Source organism: Notamacropus eugenii, chromosome 3 (assembly GCF_028372415.1).
Source record: "Notamacropus eugenii isolate mMacEug1 chromosome 3, mMacEug1.pri_v2, whole genome shotgun sequence".
Taxonomy (NCBI): domain Eukaryota; kingdom Metazoa; phylum Chordata; class Mammalia; order Diprotodontia; family Macropodidae; genus Notamacropus; species Notamacropus eugenii.
This window is the reverse complement of record NC_092874.1, coordinates 153,382,378-153,403,299: the sequence shown is the minus strand read 5'-3', so window position 1 is coordinate 153,403,299 and position 20,922 is coordinate 153,382,378. Positions and strand designations below refer to the sequence as shown.

The following is a 20,922-nucleotide window of genomic DNA, read 5'->3' as shown; positions in this document are numbered from 1 at the left end:
TAAGTCATCTCTAAGTCTCTTTACAACCCAGATATATTCTATTTAAATTTTGTTTCTTTTGGATGACACTGTATATCTTGCCACACTTATTCTACCCTCTCAATTCCACATTGTTTCTTCTCTCTGGAAAGTTAACAAAACAAAAAACAAATTAAAAAAAATTCAAATTGCAAACAGAATTCATAAGATGTTTTGAGCTTCAGTACAATCCATGCATTAGTCAAGCCAGGGTGGCGATCTCCTAGTCTGTTGAGTTTAGCACAATCAGATGACAACAGATTTTCCTTCTCTCTCACACACTCTCTAAAGCAAAATAAACTCATCAAAATGATATTCTTCTGGTACTCTATGACCATATCTTATGGAATACAATTATCAATGAAGCATCAAAATTGCAAGTAATCCAGTTCAATCTAAGTGAGCCAGAATAGACTGTGGCATATTGCCCTTTATGACTTACATTCAAGAAATGGAATAAAAGGCATCATCCAAGAGCTATGGAACAGGAAAAGGAGGCACATAACTCATGTCACCAGAATAAAGGAGGATAAATAGGCATCCCATGTGTTGCACTGGTACCCAAAGGACCATGAGAAGAGCTACTAGTACATATGTTGGGTGAACTCTATGGTGCATTTATCGGAGGACATAGACAAGGGTCCCACAGAATTAGAAGGTGCGTTTGGGGTGTTGTCCTTCCTTCTCGAAGAGGACCAAAATGACATCACCACTGTAAAGTGAAATTTCTATGTGTCCAACTGTGACTGATCAGACCAATACAAACTTGGAATGCTCTACCACAGGTTGGGCACAGATAGTCCAGGTGAACATTTGGGGTGGATACTCCAAATTTGCACATCCTATGTTTCTTTTGTGCTGTTTCAATTCTGCTTTGCTTATACAGCACAGTACACTTTCTGATGTGGGCATACCATGTTGAGCAGTCCTGTGCCAGTGTCTCCCATGTTGCACAGTCAAATCCAAAGTTCTTTAGAGAAACCTTGAGAGTGTCCTTGTATCACTTCTTCTGACCACAATGTGATCACCTGCCCCATGTGAGTTCTCCATAAGATAGTCTTTTTGGCAAGCATACATTTTCCATTCGAACAACGTGGCCAGCCCGTCAGAGTTGCTCTCTCTGAAGAATAGTTTGAATGCTTGGCAGTTCAGCTCAAGCAAGGACCTCAGTGTCTGGTACCTTATCCTGCCAGGTGATCCTCAAAATCTTCCTAAGACAGTTTAAATGGAAGCAATTCAGTTTCCTGACATGGAGCTGATAGACTGTCCATGTTTCACAGGCATGTAACAATGAGGTCAGCACAACAGCTCTGTAGATATTCAGTTTGGTAGTCAGTGTAATACCTCTTCTCTCCCAAACTTTTCTTTGGAGCCTCCCAAACACTGAATAGTTCTGGCAATGCGTGTATCAACCTCATTGTCAATGTGTACATCCCTGGAAAGTACACTACCAAGGTAAGCGAACTTATCCACAGCATTCAAAACTTCTCCATTTGTTGTAACTGATGGTTTCATGTATGGATGGTGTGGTGGTGGCTAATGGAGCACCTGTGTTTTCTTGGTGTCAATTGTTAGGCCAAAATTATCACAGGCAGCAGAAAATTGATCCATACTTTGCTGCATCTCAGCTTCAGAGGCCGCACTGAGTACACAATCATCTGCAAACAGAAAATCATGCACTAATACTCCCTCCACTTTGGCCTTGGCTTGTAGCCAAGTTGTGATCTGTACCATTTGATGGTATCATAGATCTAATAAGGTACTTAGGGTTTACAATGCAAAATAATGTTGGTAGGTAGTGTAAGTACTACTGTGTTCATTGTGCATAGGACTTAACAAAGGCTAAAGAAAGATTATGTGATTTACCCATGATAACACAACTATGAAGTTTTGGATCTGGTATTCAAAAACCTCTCCCAAGTACAATACTAATTCCATGAAAATTATATGGAAAAAGCATTGAAAGCAGAGGCTGGAAGGGATAAGACACCAGCAATTCTTTCTTCAACTTAGGCAAATTTTTAGTTAGCTCAGAAAAGATAAGAATGTACAGAGGAAGCAAATCCTCTGGGTGATTGAGAAATGTGGTAGCACAGTATAGCAAAACCTCCTGTTTGGAGGGCTATTTTCTTTCTCTGATAGATAGTCTCTGCCCTAATTGTGCCCCACCTTCACCTACCTGGCAGCTCCCCTCCCTCTTCCTTTCCCAAAATTCCCATGAAACTGAGTTGAATGGCCCCTCCCCAACAGACAGTAGAGATGGGGAACCACCCTTCCCTATAAAATACCTGATTTTATTTAGAGTCTCTGAGCTACTGTGATGTATGGAGTTAAAACAGTTTGGTGTAATAGAACTCCAGGTCCAAGAAGCAGACTCTGGTACCTCCAACTTGTATTCCCTCCTGCTCTAGCCCCCCACATTTGACTGGACTCTTATTCTATCAGTGACTACAACTGGACTCTCTGAAACCTGCCCTCTCTAGATCCTGGGAGTAAGCTCATCCTCACTTCCTCATGACCTTGAGGGTTTCCAAATGTGCCCAATAAAAGATCTACTAACTTCAGCCTTGATATCATTTGATTGAATTCCAAAGCCCTCTTTAAGGCCCAAGATAAGTTTTTCCTGTAGAGGGCAAAGGGCCTCTGATGCTTGTTCATTTCTCCACACAAAGAAGAATAGAAAACTGTGAGGATTTTATGTTTGTATGAAAAACGTTTTTCCTATAATTTAAATGTTGAAGGGATATTTGAAATGAAATTGGAAACAAACCATGAAAGGTTTACCACACTTTCAGTATAAGAAGTTACCAAGATTCTAGAGCAAGCATGCCAATATATAAATTAGGAATCACAAAATAAAACTCTAGGCAAGATCTTCAGTTTTCTGAGAAAAAGTGTTTTAGGCATACCAGTTAAGTTTCTCAGACTCATTACTGTTGGTTTTTGTTTTTGTTTTTTGGTGGGGAAAAATGGGTTTAATGGAATGGTACCTATTCTCTCTTTTTAAAATGTCATTGAAATGAGTAGATACTCTCCTAATATGCAGAAATTACATTGCCTGTCTCCAGTTGTTATTTCTAGGGGATCAGGGAACAAGTTTTTGGCTGACTAGTGAAACTGCAAAAGTGGAAGAGACCCTAAAGGTCATCTAGTCTGACCTCTTCATTTTATAGATGAGGAAGCTGAGAACAAGAGGCAGAAGTCCAGGGATCTAAAGTTTTAAGAGGCTATTTGAGATGAAAGAGAAAAAGAAATAACACCCCGTCCCAAATTGTTGCAACAAGTTTCTCTGTTAAAGATCTCATTTCCAAGAATACAAGGAACTGATTCAAGTTTATAAGAAAAAGAGCCATTCCCCTATTGATAAATGATCCAAGGATATGAACTCAATGGAAGAAAGCTAGGCTATTTCTAGTCACATAGAAAAACGCTTCAAATCATTACTAATTAGAGAAATGCAATTTAAAACAGTTATGAGATTTTACCTCACAACCATCAAAGTATCAAAGATGACAAAAGTTTTAAGAAATGACAAATGTTGGAGGAACTATGGGAAAGCAGGCACATTGATGTAATATTGGTGGGTCTATAAAAGAGGATAACCATTCTAGAAAGCAATTTGGAATTATTCACAGTTACTAAACAATATATTACATCTAAACTGTCTACACTACTGCTAGGCTAGAAAGAAGAATGTTGTACAAATGAAAGGTACTCTTGAGGTACCTAGATGACTTCAAATTTTATTCCCACTCCATAATATAATTGAATTTTTATAATCTGAATCACATGGAAACTCAGTGAGTATAACTATGTTACATTCCTGTTCCTGAATTATATGACTGAATTTCCACAGATGTACCTAATAGAAATCAACATTAGAGTTGATATAATTTTAAAACCACTCAAGGGGTCAATTTTCAAGATATTTTGAAAGAAGGGAAGATGTCAAATGATTTTGGAAAAAAAAATCTTGGTTGCTATTCCCCTAAATCAATAGGACATTAGCAACTAATGAGCCATATGCCACATTTCTCATCTGTATACAGTCTTTAAGAGAAAACTCTACATATATATTGAAGGTATTCTTAATATATTAAAAGGGATCAGGCACTTTTGCAAAGAATTTTATACTGTAGGTTTCTCCTTCACATCATATAGTTGACTGAACAGATCTAGTAATACAAGATCTTGTATTTTTATCATTTTATGTTTTTAAAGGACATTTGACTTGGTAAAGCTGAATGCAATGAGATAATATTTACAAACTGGAGAAGGAAATGACAAACATTCCAATATCTGCCAAGAAAACCTTCAGATAGTATTAAAATGATAAAAGATATGACATTGGAAGATGAGTCCCCCAGGTCAGAAGCTGTCCAAAAGGACAATTACAAGTAGCTCCAGAAAGTGTGAAGCGGTTGGGCCAAAGCTGAAAGGAAGCTCAGCTGTAGATGTGTCTGGTGACAAAAGGGAAGTCTGATGCCTTAAAGATCAATATTGTACAGAAGCTGGGAATGTAAGATCTCTGAACCTAGGGAAGCTGTATGTGGGCAAACAGAAGAGAGAAAGTTTACGCATTGGCATCTTGGGTATCGGTGAACTTAAATGAGTGGGAAACAGTGAGTTTAATTCAGGTGATTATTACATATACTACTGTGGGCAAGACCCCTAATAAGAAATGGAGTAGCCCTCATAGTCAATAAAAGGGTGAGAAAAGAACTAGGGTATAATCTCAAAAACGATAGAATGACCTCTGTTCAAATCTAAGGTAAACTATTCAACCTCATATTAATACAAGTCTGTGTTCCATCCACTGATGCCAAAAAGGCCAATGCTGTTCAGTTCTATGAAAACCTACATCATCTTCTAGAAATAACATCAACAAAAGGTGTCTCATTCATCATAGGGGACTGAAATGCTAAAATAGGAAATTAAAAGATAATTGTAACAAGGGGCAAGTTAGGCTTGGAGTGCAAAATGAAGCAGGGCAGAGATCTAGCAGAGTTTTGTCACGATAACTTCCTAATCATAGTAAACATTCTTTTTCAAGAACTCAAAAGGTGAGTGGACATTACCAGATGGTCAGTGTCAAAATCTGATCATATACATTGTTGCCAATGGTGGAGAAACTCTATACTGTCAGTGGAAACAAGACCTGGAGCTAATTGTGGCTCAGATCCTAATGGTAAAATTTAGACTTAAACTGAAGAAAGGGAAAATCACCAGACCAGAGATCTAAATAACATCCCATATGACTATGCAGTGGAGGTGATGAATAGATTTAAGGAGTTAAATTGTATAGATAGAGTACTTGAAGAACGATGGACGTAGGTTGGTATTATATAAGAATGAAAAAGAAGAGCAAGAAAGCAAAATGGTTGTGTGATGAGGCTTTGCAAATAGTTAAGGAAAGAAGAAAAACAAAAAGTAAAGGAGAAAGGGAGAGATATACCCAATTGAATTCAAAATTCCAGAGAATAGCAAGGAGAGAGAAGGTTTTCTTAAATGATGAATGCAAAGAAATAGAAGGAAACAAAAAATTCAAGAAAATTAAAGATACCAAGAGAACATTTCATGCAAAAATAGGCATGATAAAAGACAAAAATAGTAGATACTTAACAGAAGTAGAAAAGTTGAAGAAGACATGGTAATTTTAATTTCAGACCATATATATTGTATCAAAATTTAGCCATAGAAAAGTATCCAAAAATCTTACTCATTACTTAAATAGAAAGCTTTACTGGCCTTAAACTTGAAATTATAGATGCATACTAGACGAGTGTCACTTAAACAGTGGAGGGTATTTACTATATGCAAAAATATAAGCTTGTCAAAAATTGTACTACACAATGAATGTTCCTATGATTGAGCATAAAACTATAAAATTGCAGCGGAACTAGTAAGGTAATAAAATCCTTGAAAAATTACTGTGGGAAAACACAAATGGATGCTGCAAACTTACAAAAATCAAGTTTGGTCCCAAAGAAGACGTATGAAAAGATACCTTCCCCCAGACTTCTTTGTAGAAGGGAGGGTACATGGGAGTGAAATATTATATATATATGGGCAGATTGTTTCTATGCATTGATCACTGATTATTTTATATGTTGATTTTTTTTTCCTCATCTTCCTCTCTCTTTTTTTTAACTTTCTTATTAGGGATGGATCTATGAGATAGGGAAAAGGGAGTGATACAGGGAATAGTTGTGCAATATAAAAATAAAATGTGTCAATAAAATTCCTCCTTCATGCCTTCCTTTCCTTCCTTCCTCCCTTTCCTCCTCCCTCCCTCCCTTCCTTCCTTCCTTCCTTCCTTCCTTCCTTCCTTCCTTCCTTCATTCCTTCATTCCTTCCTTCATTCCCCAAAGTGTCTCTCCCATGTCTCCCATTCCTGTTAAGATCATAAAAGATTACTTGACTGCAATAATAACAGAGATTCATATCATGCTCTAAGTTTTACAAAAACATGTTCATACATAATTTGATCTCACAACAACCTGGAGGTAGGTACTAAATAAACTATTATAGCCATACAGAGGAAGAAGTTGAGCACCAAAGATGTTGAGTGCCTTTCCCAGAGATGGAATTTTAACAGGTATTCCTGACCAGAAGCCTAGCTTAGCTACTACACCATGATGCCAGCTGAAACAAGTAGAGAAAAATCCCAAGACAATGTTCGTTTTCATGTAAAAAGCACTGAGAAGAAATAAAATAAGAGAATTATTCCTGTGGGCTTCAGGGAAGGAAGATTTCTTAAGGATAGATTTAAAAGATATGGACCATAAGCAAACCCAAACACTGTATTCATTTGTTGGCCATGCTTCTTTTATAACAAATGAAAATAAACACTGCCAAATGACTTGTTTATCTCCAACAGAGGCCATGGGTCATCACTTGTTTATATTTCTTCCAGGGTCTAGCATAGTTTGTTGCATATAAGTGGTAATTAATAAATAAATATTTAGGGTTCATAGATTTAGAGTGTAATGGAATCTCAGAGGTCATTTTCAACCCACTCATTTTACAAATGGGGAAACCGAGGCACAGAGAGGCTAAATGTCCTGCCCAAGGTCACATAGCTGATACAGGTCTGAGGCAGAATTTAAATTCAACTTTTCCTTACTCCGGGCTCAGTGCTATAGCCTCTACATCATCATGCCTTTCATTTTATTTGTTGAATGAATGGACAAATAAATTAAAATGCTGAGAAATCCTATTGATTTTCAAAACTTAAGTGTATGGGTAGAGACAGAAGGGGAAAAATGATATCCCTATCACTCTCCTCTTTATCCTACCATATCAGTACAGAAAGTTCAGATGAATCAATTTTGGCAACACCCAAACTTCATTATTTAGTACATAAATCCATTCTAGCATTGTGAATAAAATGGAACCTGTACCCAGATACTTAATAAGGACTAATAAAGATCTCCATAAATAATTAGTTTGGATTCACCCCTTCCAAGTCATATAATTATGCAATTATAAAGGAAAAAGTTTTTATATAGCATAACACCTACTTTGTGTGGGGCACCGTACTTTTTTCTATTTTACAAATGTTATCTCATTTCATCCTCACAACAACTCTGGACAGTAGGAGATATCATCTTTATTTTATAGTTGAGGAAACTGAGGGCAAACATAGGCTAAGTGATTTCCCCAGGGTCACACAGCTAGGAAGTGTCTGAGGCTGAATTTAAACTCATGTCTTTCTGAATCCATACCTAGCATTCTATTTACTGTGGCACCAGTTGCATCTATAAAAAAATATAAATACTATGCCCAAGTATTGGTACAACCAAAAAGGGTTTTGACTATGCTACATGTCTTAGCATCAGAGTTGTACTCCAGAAAACAGTAATATTGAATATATTTTTCCTAAAGGCTTATAAATATTACACACTTTTATTCTGAATTTTTTTTCTCATCACGGCTAATTATTTGTACTTTTTTAGTAACAACAAAATATTGAAATGAATAAATTCTCAACTGTTTACAAAGTTGGATAAGAGTTTTTATTGTTCCCCAATCCTCTGTTTGCCTGAATGTTTCTAAACAGAAGGTAATACTTATGTAACAGAGATAGAACATAAACAGAAAGAAAAGCCAGTGCTTTTCCTCCCTGAGAGCCAGCCACAGCTGCAAAGTGACATGAAAACAAGAAAGAAAAAATATGGAGGTTTAGGGAGCAGAGACTTTGGATTAAAGCAAATGGTTTATTTCAGTTGTCAAGGAACATATCGCACAAAAGAAATCATGATAGCCTACTTGTACTGTTACTGGCATATTAGACATAGATGCCAGTATCTGAGATTGTTTTAAATATGCTTAGTTTGCACTTTCTAAACAAAAAAGATGAATATTAAATGGGTGGGACTCACTGGCTTCCTGCTTGTTTTCTTCAATAACCTTGTTTTGAACTCTGTTTTGCCCACAAGATGAAAAATATACTCCAGAAGTCTAAATATCCAATTTTTCTCTTTCTTTTTTATTCTGAGCGTAATAGCTAATTATGAAATGCCAGAGATCACAAATTTTCCAGATGTGATAGTCGCAAACTTTAATTTGCAATCTGATTCTAAAAAATGAGGTGGTGGTGGTACGAGAGATATTTATAGTAGAAGCTTTTTAGGCAGGGGGAGGATTATGTTAACTTTTGAAAAAAAAACACTTCCTGATAAGAGTGGATGAATCTCCTGGTTATAAATTTATAAAATACAAAAGAATACAAAACTTAATTTTAAAAAATGAAAGCATCCTTGGAAATATTGGTAAGGATAAATTACCTATATTTTATTTGTCCCTAGGCTAAAGCAATGACCTGAGCAGGTATAGGGATGGTGATAAGAACTGCACCTGTGATTTTATTGGTATCAGGAGCTCCTGGATAAGGAAATTTCTGCAACTAATACATGTTATCACCTTCTCTGCAATTAGAGAAAGCAGGTACATGATAAAGTGGTATTTTCAGTCCTTTGATGGAAAAAAAATTAACTGATTACTTGGCATTATGCACATAAAATAATTAACCAATTTTTACTTTCTAAATGTTGTTGTCACATGACATAAATCAAGCCATATTATATGACCTGATACGTCATTACACACCACACCCCTGTCCTAGCCTTGGGCCTGAAGGAAGGACAAGAAGAATTTCCACAAAAAAGCTATCCTGATCCCCTTGGGCACTGAGAAGATGGCTCATTCACCTCTCTAAGGACCAAGTTCCTCTATCAAATTGTATAACTGACACTGAAACAATGGTTTCTATCCCATTCTTGCCTGGTATCATTTCTGGCCAGATATCATTAGGCCTCTGCTTGGCTGACAGTTTTCATCATTTTTTCTGGTTTCTGATATGTGGTACCTGTCCTTCCTCTCCCCACTTAGCAATCTGGCTTGTCTTGATGCTACCTTTCCCACCCCCACCACTATCTCTTGTTCTGATGCATTTGGTCTGTGACCCCTCTTCCTACACCCTCATTATAACCAAGATGAACTCTATTTGAGTGAAATATCAACTAAAAATTTAAATAGTTCTTCTACCACTTAGCTTGCTCTTGAATTATTCTGAGAAGCTAAATATCTCTGCTGTGAAAATAATAGAAAACCTGTATGATTTAGAACAGTAAAAGACATAGACATTACTTTGGCAAATGAAAAGAAATGGTAACTTTTAAAAACACTAGTTATTACTCTTCTTTCTATACTCTATGGTTCAGGAAAACTTGTCAGATTGCTTTTTTCATTTAAGAACATTTCATCATCCATTTTAGTGCCTTTGTACAGGCTTTCCAGCACGCCTAGAATAGGGAGGAGGAGAGACAGTAAGCTGGATTCAGCATGTTACCAACTGATGAGTTCTGCAAAAGTAGTAGCTTTAACTGTATCATCAATGACCTGTGTGCTTAATAAATGCAGGGGGCTAGCATGTAACTAGAATGAGAACTAACAAGTAGTGGTACAGACATTAAAAAAGTGAGAGGAAGGCCTTCAGTGCATTTGATAGATAATCTATGGAAAATTTATAGGGAACCATGAAAAAGAATCACATAGTGAGAAGGCATGTCTGGGTTGTAATCTGCATTCATGGAGGAAGTACCTGGGTGTCACATTGCATCCTGGGCCATCTCTCATCGTCCTGATGAATATCAGGCCACTGGACCCAGATGGCTCAGGGAAAGAAAGTGAGGTTGATGACCTTGAACAGCCCTCCCTCACTCAAATCAAAGTCAGTTGCAAGTCATGTCATCATCTTGATGTCATGGTCCTCTTTGAGAACGAAGGACAAACACAACAACTACCCATCTCCATAATATCATGGATCTACCAAATTAAAGCACAGAACTGCAGAGATACCATGTCAAGAACTGTTTTCTTCATTACGATTTGCTATGAAATTGGTTGCAGCTGTTTTTCTTTCCATAGATCTTGACATGGAAAGGAAGAAGCCACTTTCATCAACTGTTTAGATTTCATACATTGTGTCTGACAGAAATGAAAGGCACAGAAATAAATCAGCCTTTATAAAGGAAGAGCTGAAAGAAGATCTCTACATTGTAGTTCTTTAGAAAGATCGATGGTAATAAGACGACTTTTCAAGAAGCCTTCTAGAACCTAGAACCTGATGAGTGATGAGCACCAAAAGAATGAACTAGGGATAAGATTCTAAATTGTAATTTTTATTTTATATAATAAGAAAAATAAAAAGGGAATGAGAAATCTTATTTTCATTAAAAAGAGGTATTTCCCTCACCTAATTTGTACTTGAGAGAATTTGGCCAATTTGAGAAAAATTTCAGCACTGTCTTTAGTTTCTTTTTATTTTCTGGCTAACAGGAAAAACTTAGCATAGATTAATTGAAAAGCAACAGTTTACCAAATAGACTCTAATTTCACCATGCAATAATATACCCATTTAAAAGGCTGATTGAGATCTTATTTCCTATAATCTGTATCTGATTTCATGAGCTACTTAAAATAGTCATAGGAGATGCTGCCTATACTGTAGAAAAGATGTGTAGCTGATGCACAAACATACAATTCTTCTTGCACTTCTACATGGTCTAAATGGAAAAAAGTGATGACTAACTTTTCCATTCTCAAAAATTAACCTCTAAAATAAATGAATTTGAAGTTTCCGTCTTTATCTCTTTCCCTTGACTGCTATCTGATTGAAGTCCTTTTAAAAAAGCATATTAAAGAGAAAGGAAAAAAAGGATCCCATTTTATGGATGTGGAAACAGATCCAGAAAGGTTATTTGCCCAAGGTCACATAGGAAATAAGTGGCAAAGTTGGGATTACAACTTATTCTAATATATTCAAAACCCAAGGCCCCCCCTTTTAAAAACTGTACCATAACCTAGTAATCTGCTTAGAAATCATGAATATATTGTCAGAAATTTTGCTTTTTTCCTTATCTCTGCCTCTCTTAGGTTTTTTTTCAAGTCCCAGCTACAATCTCACCTTCTACAAAAGAAAGTTTCCCAATCCCTTTTATTATTTCCTAATATTTTCCTATTTATATCCTGTTTGTACACAATTGTTGGTATGTTGTCTCCTGTATTATTAGCTTGTAAACTCCTCAAGGGCAGGGACTGTCTTTTGCCTTTCTTGCTGTTCAGTTGTTTCAGTCATGTCTGCCTTTCCATCATCCCATTTGGGATTTTCTTGGCAAAGATACTGGAGTGATTTTCCATTTCTTTCTCCAGTTCATTTTACTGATGAGGAAACTGAGGCAAACAGGGTTAAGTGACTTGCCCCCATGGTCACACAGCTAGAAAGTGTCTGAGGCTAGATTTGAATTCAGGTTTTCCTGACTTCAGGCCTGGTATTCTATCCACTGCACTATCTCGCTGCCTGCATGTATTTAATATATGCTTATTAATTGACTGACTTTTAATAAAATGACCAGATTTCCTTTTCCACAAATTTTGTTTTTTAATCTTGATCCAGATGGCCCAGTCTCTCCTACTCTAACTATTTACAAGAAGTAAGAAATAGGCACCAATTATTACCATATAATGATTTGTCATGGCCATATGAGATCATAATTACCAGTACGAGTATTAAGTATTCAGGATATTATTTCCATGGAGAACATGAGGAAGCTATCCAGAATAACCAAATAAACTCCTGGTTATCAGAAATAGCTGGGAAATAGGATCTGGTTAATTGAGTATTTGGAATGAGGGAACATTACATGCTACTTGTGACTTGCTAATTTTCACAAGATTAAAATGTAATGAAACAGATATGTCAAACTATTATTGGAGATTTTTGTTGTTGTTCTTCTGAATTAGTATGTAAAGAAAAATCTGGTAATCTGAGTTACTGGATATTTGAATTCTGGATAAATGACTACTGTACTGGTGGACTATACTAGGATAAATAACTTTACCTTTTTGGCTGTTTCTCCAACTATACAATATAGTAACATCTACTTCTCTACAGGGATATTAAGGGGATTTATTACTCGTATGTGACTTTTGTTTTTGGTGCAGGTATGAGACTTTATCAGAATGGGGAATTCCCAGTGTAAAGTTCTCTTCATCAGTGTAGATTAATACCTCCTCTAACTTAGAAACTTAGAGTTAAGTGAGGGTACGAAGAGGTTAATTACCCATGGTCACACAGCCATTGTGTGTCAAAGGCAAGACTTTGAACCCAAGTCTTTCTGACTGCAAGTCCTTCCTTCCTTCAATTTGCCAGGATACCTTTCAATGTATGTTACATTAAGCCAGATGAAATTATTTGGTAAAAATTCTTGATTTTCAAAATAAACTAAAACTACTTTAATAAAAATGAGCTTTTAAATACTGGTTTTCATAAATTCTGCAAAATATGAAATTTCCCAAAATATTTCTGCAAACAAAACTTTTTAGAAATGAATATTAGAATCTACCATAGACGAAGCATAGTTTTCTACATATCTATAGTCTCTGTGAACAATTTGCCTATATCATTTTACCTAGAAGACAAAACTTTTTTGTTTTTGTCAAGAGAAGTTGGAAATTTCAAGTCATCTAAATAGCAAGTGACTTATGCTCGCTCGTCTTACCCTTTCACGAAAATGTCAGGCATTCACATTTCCACCACTAATGAACAACCAGCAATTGTTTTAATTTCATTATTTTCCACACTGAAGGACTGCTTACAGAACACAGAAATAGTTATGCTTTCTTTTTATAGATTTTATTGGTAAGGCTGAAATAGTTTCAGCTTGAAAGTCAAAAAATAATTCAGTTGTTTGCCTTTGCTTCTTCCCCACTGTATTCTAGAAAAACACAACAGGTACTCAATAAATACTTGTTTAATAAAAGCTAAATGAATTTCATTTTTTTAAATAATGATGAATACATTTAATTTCTCTAAATCTTAAAAATGTTGAGGTTTGATATAAATTACAATGGGATCTGACAAGTCAAGTTCTTCTGCTGTATGAAGTACTTCCAAGTGATAACTCAGGCAATTTGGGAAACTACAACGGTTCTTTGGGTAAATTATAGATTTGGTGTACTCACTGGTATGGCAGAGACCAAGATGAACTTCACCAAGCCATTCTGAGTCCTACAGAATGACTACTGTAACAGAAGATTAAGACTGTCTATACGTAGACAGATAGAGGTGAGGTTCTTATATTTAAAGAATTCCAGGAGCCAAATTCTCACCCTGCACCCTTCCTAATAGGAAGTTTCTAGAGGAAAATATGTGCATGTGTGTGTGTAAGCATGTACATGTATGTGTATGCCTTTGTCTTTATTCTGTATCTCCAGCACAGGACATAATATTCAACTGATTTGGTTGAAATAGAAGTATACATTTCCTCATATAGAAAGTATTACTTCCCTAAGAAGTGTAAAGACCATGATTATTTGTTTTTAAACTTGTTTATAATTTTCTTCAGAGCCTAATTTCACAAAGGAATTAAGAAGCAGAGTTAGGATCTGAAACCAAGTCTCCTGAATACAAACTCAGGACTCTTTCCACTATACAACAGTGCCTCACGTACAGAATACATACCACACATACCATTACCCCAACCTCTATTGGTTGTATATTGCTAATATATTATCTTAGCATAGCAATATAAGGGTGAACTTAAAGCCTTTTCAATCTTTGCTAGCTATCCTTATATATTCAGGTGAAGATTATGACTGGGTAGATAGAAGAAACAATGAAACTTAGGCTTAGTTTTCAGTCTGTGCCTCTCCCTGAACCTCTACATACGAGAATGTAAGGAAGAGGTTTGGAATTGAGGAATTGAAAACCATCAGACCTTAAAGCTATTTGGCAGCTGGTGAGTAAACAACACTTAAATGGATAATGATGAAGGGTAGTCTAGGTTTCAGGGATGTATTTGTGAAACACTTGATTTGGTTGTTCCTGTTGTTGAGTTATTTTCAGTTGTGTCCAGCTCTTCATGACCCCATTTGGGGTTTTCTTGACAAAGATACTGGAATGCTTTGCCATTTCCTTCTCCAGGTTCATTTTCCAGGTGAAGAAACTGAGGCAAACAGGATAAAGTGACTTGACCAGGGTCACATAGCTACTAATTGTCTGAGGCTAGATTTGAGCTCAGGAAGTCAAGTGTTCCTGACTTCAGGCACAAGGCTCTAAAGAGTGAGCTACTGAGTCTGTTGTAACAAACAGTGTTTCCACATAGAGTGTATTCTACCCTTGTGATGGTGAAGGGGGTTACTGTTCTTTCTACCAGTTTTCAGGCAGGTCTACTGGCATGGAGGTTATGAGAGGACAGCTAGACATAGGAGAGGCCACATAGAGATTAAGTGTCCAAAGAATAATTTTAACATAGGGATTTCTGGTTCTAGGTCCAGTGTTCTATCCACTGCATTACCTAGTTAGATTAATTCTAACAGAGACCAAACAGGTTTAGCAGCTGCAGTTTATAGTCTATAGAAAGGCCTGTCAGTATGACTGGTCCATTAAGCATTCAAATTCTGGTTTTTACAGTAGTGTAAAAATCATGTCACTGTGATGTCTGGGAACACTATTAAGTTGAAACTGCTAAAAAATAATACCTAGTGGCTATGACATTGACTGAACTGTTGTGCTTCCAAAGTTGATTTAAATTCTTGGAGTCACTGTGAACAATGATGAACTCCCTCAATATGATGCCTCCATCCTTCAAATGTAGTTGTGACTATGTTTCTTCTCCCAAACTACATAAATGGCACTTTTCTCCATGAGTCATCATCAGGGAGAAGTATGAGCAGAGTCAGGAGGAAGCCAGGGTAGCTTAAGAGAAGGAGGCCCATGATAAAGTTGGATGCATCATCAGTCTTCAAAGTGAATTATTTCTGTGGAAATTATTATAACAAAATAGAGGTTGAAGTAAACTGATTTTCCATGCCATTGTATGTGATTTCACCCTTGGAAAGCCCGAAGTCCATCAGAAAGCCTTGAGGAGTGCTTCAGCAGATGAGTGAAAGATACCATGTTCAGGGCAGAGAACCTGGGGATAAAGTACTCTTCATACACAATGAAGCTAAGAAATCTTTTACTGTAGACCTTTCATGGAGATGGAGGTGGGGAGCATGCAATGCATCTTGTGTGACTATATTGATTCCTTACGGGACAATTTTGTGCCAAGAACTCTTATTTCCTCCCATTTAAGGGCACTTTTCTAATTTGGCAATCAATTGAGCACACTGGGGTGTAGTTGTAGATATCTGAGATAAAACTATCACATTCTGGGAGGCATACAGCAGTTCTTGAGACAGTAATTCACAAATCTCTAAAAAATTGTAAAAGTGATGCCATAAACCAGATGACAATACCAAGCCTTCACAGAGGTTGAATTGTTCATTGTCCCCTTTGTATCAGACTTATGTTACAGACTTCTTGGAGCTCCAGTATGGTGAAAATTACCACTCTAGCTAACACATCCATCAAGCTAGATAAGGGTAATAGGTACTGGTCCCACATGGTGATGACATTCAGTCTATTGGCATAGTAGAATTATGATTCTTCACATAAAAAACAAAATAAAAAGCCAAAAATCAGAAAGCTAATACCTAGGCAAGGGAAGAAGAAGACTAGATGACCTGATCTTATGTCTTTTCCAAGAACTGTCACAGGTTGACATCTCTGGGCCTGGTCAATGAATAGATCCAGTCAAAATAGGACTAAAAATATCCTAGAACCATGTCAATCACCTAACTGTGAGGTTATGAGGGGTTAATATACAACTGCATACACACACATACACACACACACACACACACACACACACACACACACACACACATGAATAAACATACCCTAAAAGTTCAGATCCTAATAGTTGGAAGGGTTATCTAGCTTGGGATCCTGTTCTAAATAATATGTCCAAAAGTACCAACAGCAGAAGACAATTCTAGGTGATGGGGAGGCAGGGTTTATATATGCAATGTCTGAATTAAGTAGCGTTATACACTTGATTCTTAATATTTCTTGCTAGCAGGTTAAATTTAAGTTCTCTTGCTATCACACTGGGCATGGAGAGGAGTACAGCACAGCGTGGGCCATGCTGCAGCAAGGACAGGACTGGAGTGGGCTTCAAGACACCACTGGCAGCAGCTGTGGGTCCCAGATTCCTCAACTCACAAACGCCAAAGACAGCTTCAAAGGTCAGTGAGAAAGTTTTTTCACTTGGGTGAGAAGGGAATGCAATGGTCTAGCCCCAACCCCAGGCAGTGGCAGCTTCCATTGTTGGGGCCCTGGCCTAAAGCCCCTGGGGGAATTGAGCAGCTGATGTGGATCTCAGCCCTGAGTGGCTGCCCAGGGGTGAGGAGGAGTGCTGGTGTGGTGGAGCTGGTGGAGGCTCTGGAGAGGGAATCCTGCTCACAGATCAAAGTGCAGGCCAGGAGAGGAGTAAACTCCTCTTCCTTGATTGTGCCACCTTGGGGGAACTGAGAACTTATAGGTCCCCAGAATATATCCTCCCCCTTACAAAGAACTGAAAAGTCAAATAACTGGCTGGGACAATGCCCAAAAAGGGAAAAAGAATAAGACAATAGAAGGTTACTTCCTTGGTGAGCAGGTATTTTCTTCCATCCTCTCAGGTGAGGAGGAACAATGCATGCCATCAGAGGAAGACCTAAAAGTCAAGGCTTCTGCATCTAAAACCTCCAATATAAATATGCAATGATCTCAGGCTATGGAAAGCTCAGAAAGGATTTTGAAAATCAAGTAAGAGAGGTGGAGGAAAAATTTGAAAGAGAAATGAGAGTTATGCAAGAAAATCATGAAAAGCAAGTCAACAGCTTGCTAAAGGAGACCCCAAAAATGCTGAAGAAATTAACACTGTTAAAAATAGAGTAACTCAAATGGCAAAAGAGGCCCAAAAAGTCAATGAGGAGAACAATGCTTTAAGGAGCAGAATGAGCCAAATGGAAAAGGAGGTTCAAAAGCTCACTGAAGAAAATAGTTCTTTATAAATCAGAATGGAGCAGATGGAATTTAATGACTCTATGAGAAACCAAGAAATTACAAAACAAAACCAAAAGAATGAAAAAATAGAAGACAATGTGAAATATCTCATTGGAAAAACAACTGACCTGGAAAATGGATCCAGGAGAGACAATTTATAAGTTATGGGACTACCTGAAAGCCATGATCAAAAAAAGAGCCTAGACATCATCTTTCATGAAATTATTCAGGAAAACTGCTCTGATATTCTGCAACCAGAGGGCAAAATAAATATTAAAAGAATCTATTGATCACCTCCTGAAAGAGATCCAAAAAGAAAAACTCCTAGCAAATATTGTAGCCAAATTCCTGAGTTCCCGGGTTAAGGAGAAAATATTGCAAGCAGTCAGAAAGAAACAATTCTCGAGTATTGTGGAAATATAATCAGGATAACACAGGATCTTGCAGCTTCTACATTAAGGGATCAAAGGGCTTGGAATATGATATCCCAGAAGTCAAAGAAACTAGGACTGAAAACAAGAATCACTTATCCAGCAAAACTGAGTATAACACTTCAAGGGAAAAAATGGTCATTCAATGATATAGAGGACTTTCAAGCTTTCTTGATGATAAGACCAGAACTGAATAAAAAATTTGACTTTCAAACACAAGAATCAAGAGAAGCATGAAAAGGTGAACAGGAAAGAGAAATCATAAGGGACTTCCTAAAGCTAAACTGTTTACATTCCTACATGGAAAGATAATATTTGTAACTCTTGAAACTTTTCTCAGTATTTGGGTAGTTGGAGGGATTATACATTCATACATACATATATATGCATATATATGTAGACAGAGGGCACAGGATGAGTTGAATAGGAAGGGATGATATCTAAATAAATAAAATTAAGGGGTGAGAGAGGAATATATTGGGAGGAGAAAGGGAGAAATGGAACAGGGCAAATTATATCTCATAAAAAAGGCAAGAAAAAGCATTTTCAGTGGAGGAGAAAAGGCAGAGATGAGAGGGAAAAAGTAAAGCTTACTCTCATCACATTTGGCTTAAGGATGGAATAACATGCACACTCAATTTGGTATGAAAATGTATCTTACAGTGCAGGAAAGTAGTGGATAAAGGAATAAGTGGGGTGTGGGGGAGATGATAGAAGGGAGGGCAAATGAGAGGAGGGGGGTAATTAGAAGTAAACACTTTTGGGGAAGGATAAGGTCAAAAGAGAGAATAGAATAAACGGGGAGGTCAGGATAAGATGGAGAGAAATATAGGTTATCTTTCACAACATGACTATTATGGAAGTCTTTAGCAAAACTTCACATATACAGCCTATATTGAATTGCTTGCCTTCTCAGTGGAGATGGGTGGGGAGGGAGGAAGGGAAAGAAATTAGAACTCAAAGTTTTAGGAACGAATGTTGAGGACTGTTTTTGCATGTAACTGGGAAATAAGAAATATAGGTAATGAGGTGTAAAAATCTATCTTTCCCTACAAGAAAAGAGAGAAGATGGGGATAAGGGAAGGGAGGGGTGTGATAGAAAGGAGGGTAGATTGGAGGAAGGGGCAATCAGAATGCATGGTGTTTGGGGGTGGGGGAGGGGAGAGATGAAGAGAAAATTTGAAACTCAAAATCTTGTAGAAAAAATGCTGAAAACTAAAAATAAATAATTTGAAAAAATATTTAAGCTCTGTTGTTGAGTCTTCTTTCAGTCATGTCCAACTTTTCATGACCCGTTTGGGGATTTTTTGGCAATGATACTGGAGCAGTTTGCCATTTCCTTCTCCAGCCCATTTTTAAGGAAACCGTACCTCATGATATTTCTCCAGTTGGACCCACGAGGGCTTGGTTTCCTGCATTACTTCACCATAATGTCATTTTCAAATTGTTTTAACTGCTATCAGACTTGTACCTAAGTGTATTCATTTTGTCTTCAAAAACATTATTGATAGCTTCTGTTCTGCATAATCTTCCTTTCCAAATATATTCCTCCCCCTTCTCCCCTTAGGGTCATCCCTTGTAGCAAAGACCAAATGTAATGAGGAGAGTGGTTTGAGGGCTGAGTTTTTAGACCATGTTCATATTTGTCCTTCCTGATGAGTTGTACAGAGCAAACACAGATCTGTTCCCTGTTTAGTTCCATACTCCCACATGTAACAACTTTGGAAGGTGGTTTCTATCCATGCATGATTGAATGGGTGGTTCTACATGATGATAAAAAGTCTTCTCATTGTCTGTGGAGCCTGAAAAACCAATGACTCAAGTGATGCTGAGCCGGAACTGAGTATGAATGTGAAAATCATGACATGGGAATCTCTCAATCTCTTTTCCTTCCTGGCAGTGACTAAGGCAAGAAATAGATAGTGGATTGCTGGGTGGAAACAGGTACTGCTGTCCTAACCTGCCACCCATGAACCCATGTGTTCATTCTTTCCTGGTTTCAAGTGCATCAGTATTCTGAGAAGATAGTGCCCAGATAATCATGTGAGTTCAGGAGATCCATCATAGCCATTGGGTGTTCCACTGCCAATCACAGATAGTAGCAGAGTGCACAGAGGCAAGAGCAGTAACAACTAGGATGGTAGGGGCTAAAGACAGAGAATACCTACAAATGGATGTGGAAAGACAGTCACTCAAGGATAGTACCAATTTCAGGGAATGTGATCACTCCTAACAGAGAGAAGGATAGGCAATGATTCTTGGAGCCCCATAGAAAGATACATCTACAGAGATTCTCATGAAGACTCCACAAAGAGAAAGACTTTTAGGGGCAGGAGTTGGGAGATATCACTTTGTCACATGTGTCCTCTACATGCATACCTCATTACCTAACATACAGACCTTGTATGTATAAAAGAATACCACTCTCCACATTGTTCTCCAGCTGCTATCCTTTCTAAACCTTCTCCATAAAACTCTCTCAGGGGAATGTTTTTGTAACCACTATTCTTGATATATGACCACAGTAGATGTCCTTTGCTAAACGCTAATTAAAGCTACTGGCTGATTGATAACAAGGAACACACTCATGGAGGCTTAGAAGCAACCTTTGCTCCTCAAAGTTGCCTCTAGACTGCTGAGATGAGAAGCAATCATTGCCTACTGAGAAGCCAATTTACCAGCAACAGTGTGAGTTAGGGAAGTGGTCCCAGAGGGATTATTACATAAAAAAGAGAAGTGTATGGAAGTAATTCAGGAAAACTAACCAATACATTGACCAAATATGTGAGCATATGCAATGTTCTTCAACCACAATCTTCTACCTCTGCAAATAAAAGAGGAAGGTACATTTTTTAAAATCGCTTCTTCAGGCCTCATTGGAATCAGTATAATTATAATTAATGTTCAGCTCATTCTGTCTTGGTCCCAAGTCCATAAAAGTTTGCAAAGAGCTTTCCTCACTACAACATGATAAATAATATCTTAATTTTACAGAATAAACTAATGCTGAATGGGATGGGCTGATAAATGTTTAGT

At 37.3% G+C, this 20,922-nt stretch overlaps 1 protein-coding gene across 3 annotated transcripts in view; it reads right to left on the bottom strand.

Moving 5' to 3' along the window:
- Positions 1-20,922, bottom strand: part of CCDC146 (coiled-coil domain containing 146) — a 187,666-nt gene that overhangs the window by 74,303 nt on the left and 92,441 nt on the right. Inside the window, exon 1 of one of the 3 annotated variants that reach the window (XM_072653162.1) lies at positions 461-482. The exons of the other annotated variants lie outside the window; for them this stretch is intronic. The gene's annotated coding sequence lies outside the window, so the exon portion shown is untranslated. Of the gene's footprint in view, positions 1-460; positions 483-20,922 lie in introns of those variants that run through there. 3 annotated transcript variants of the gene reach the window in all.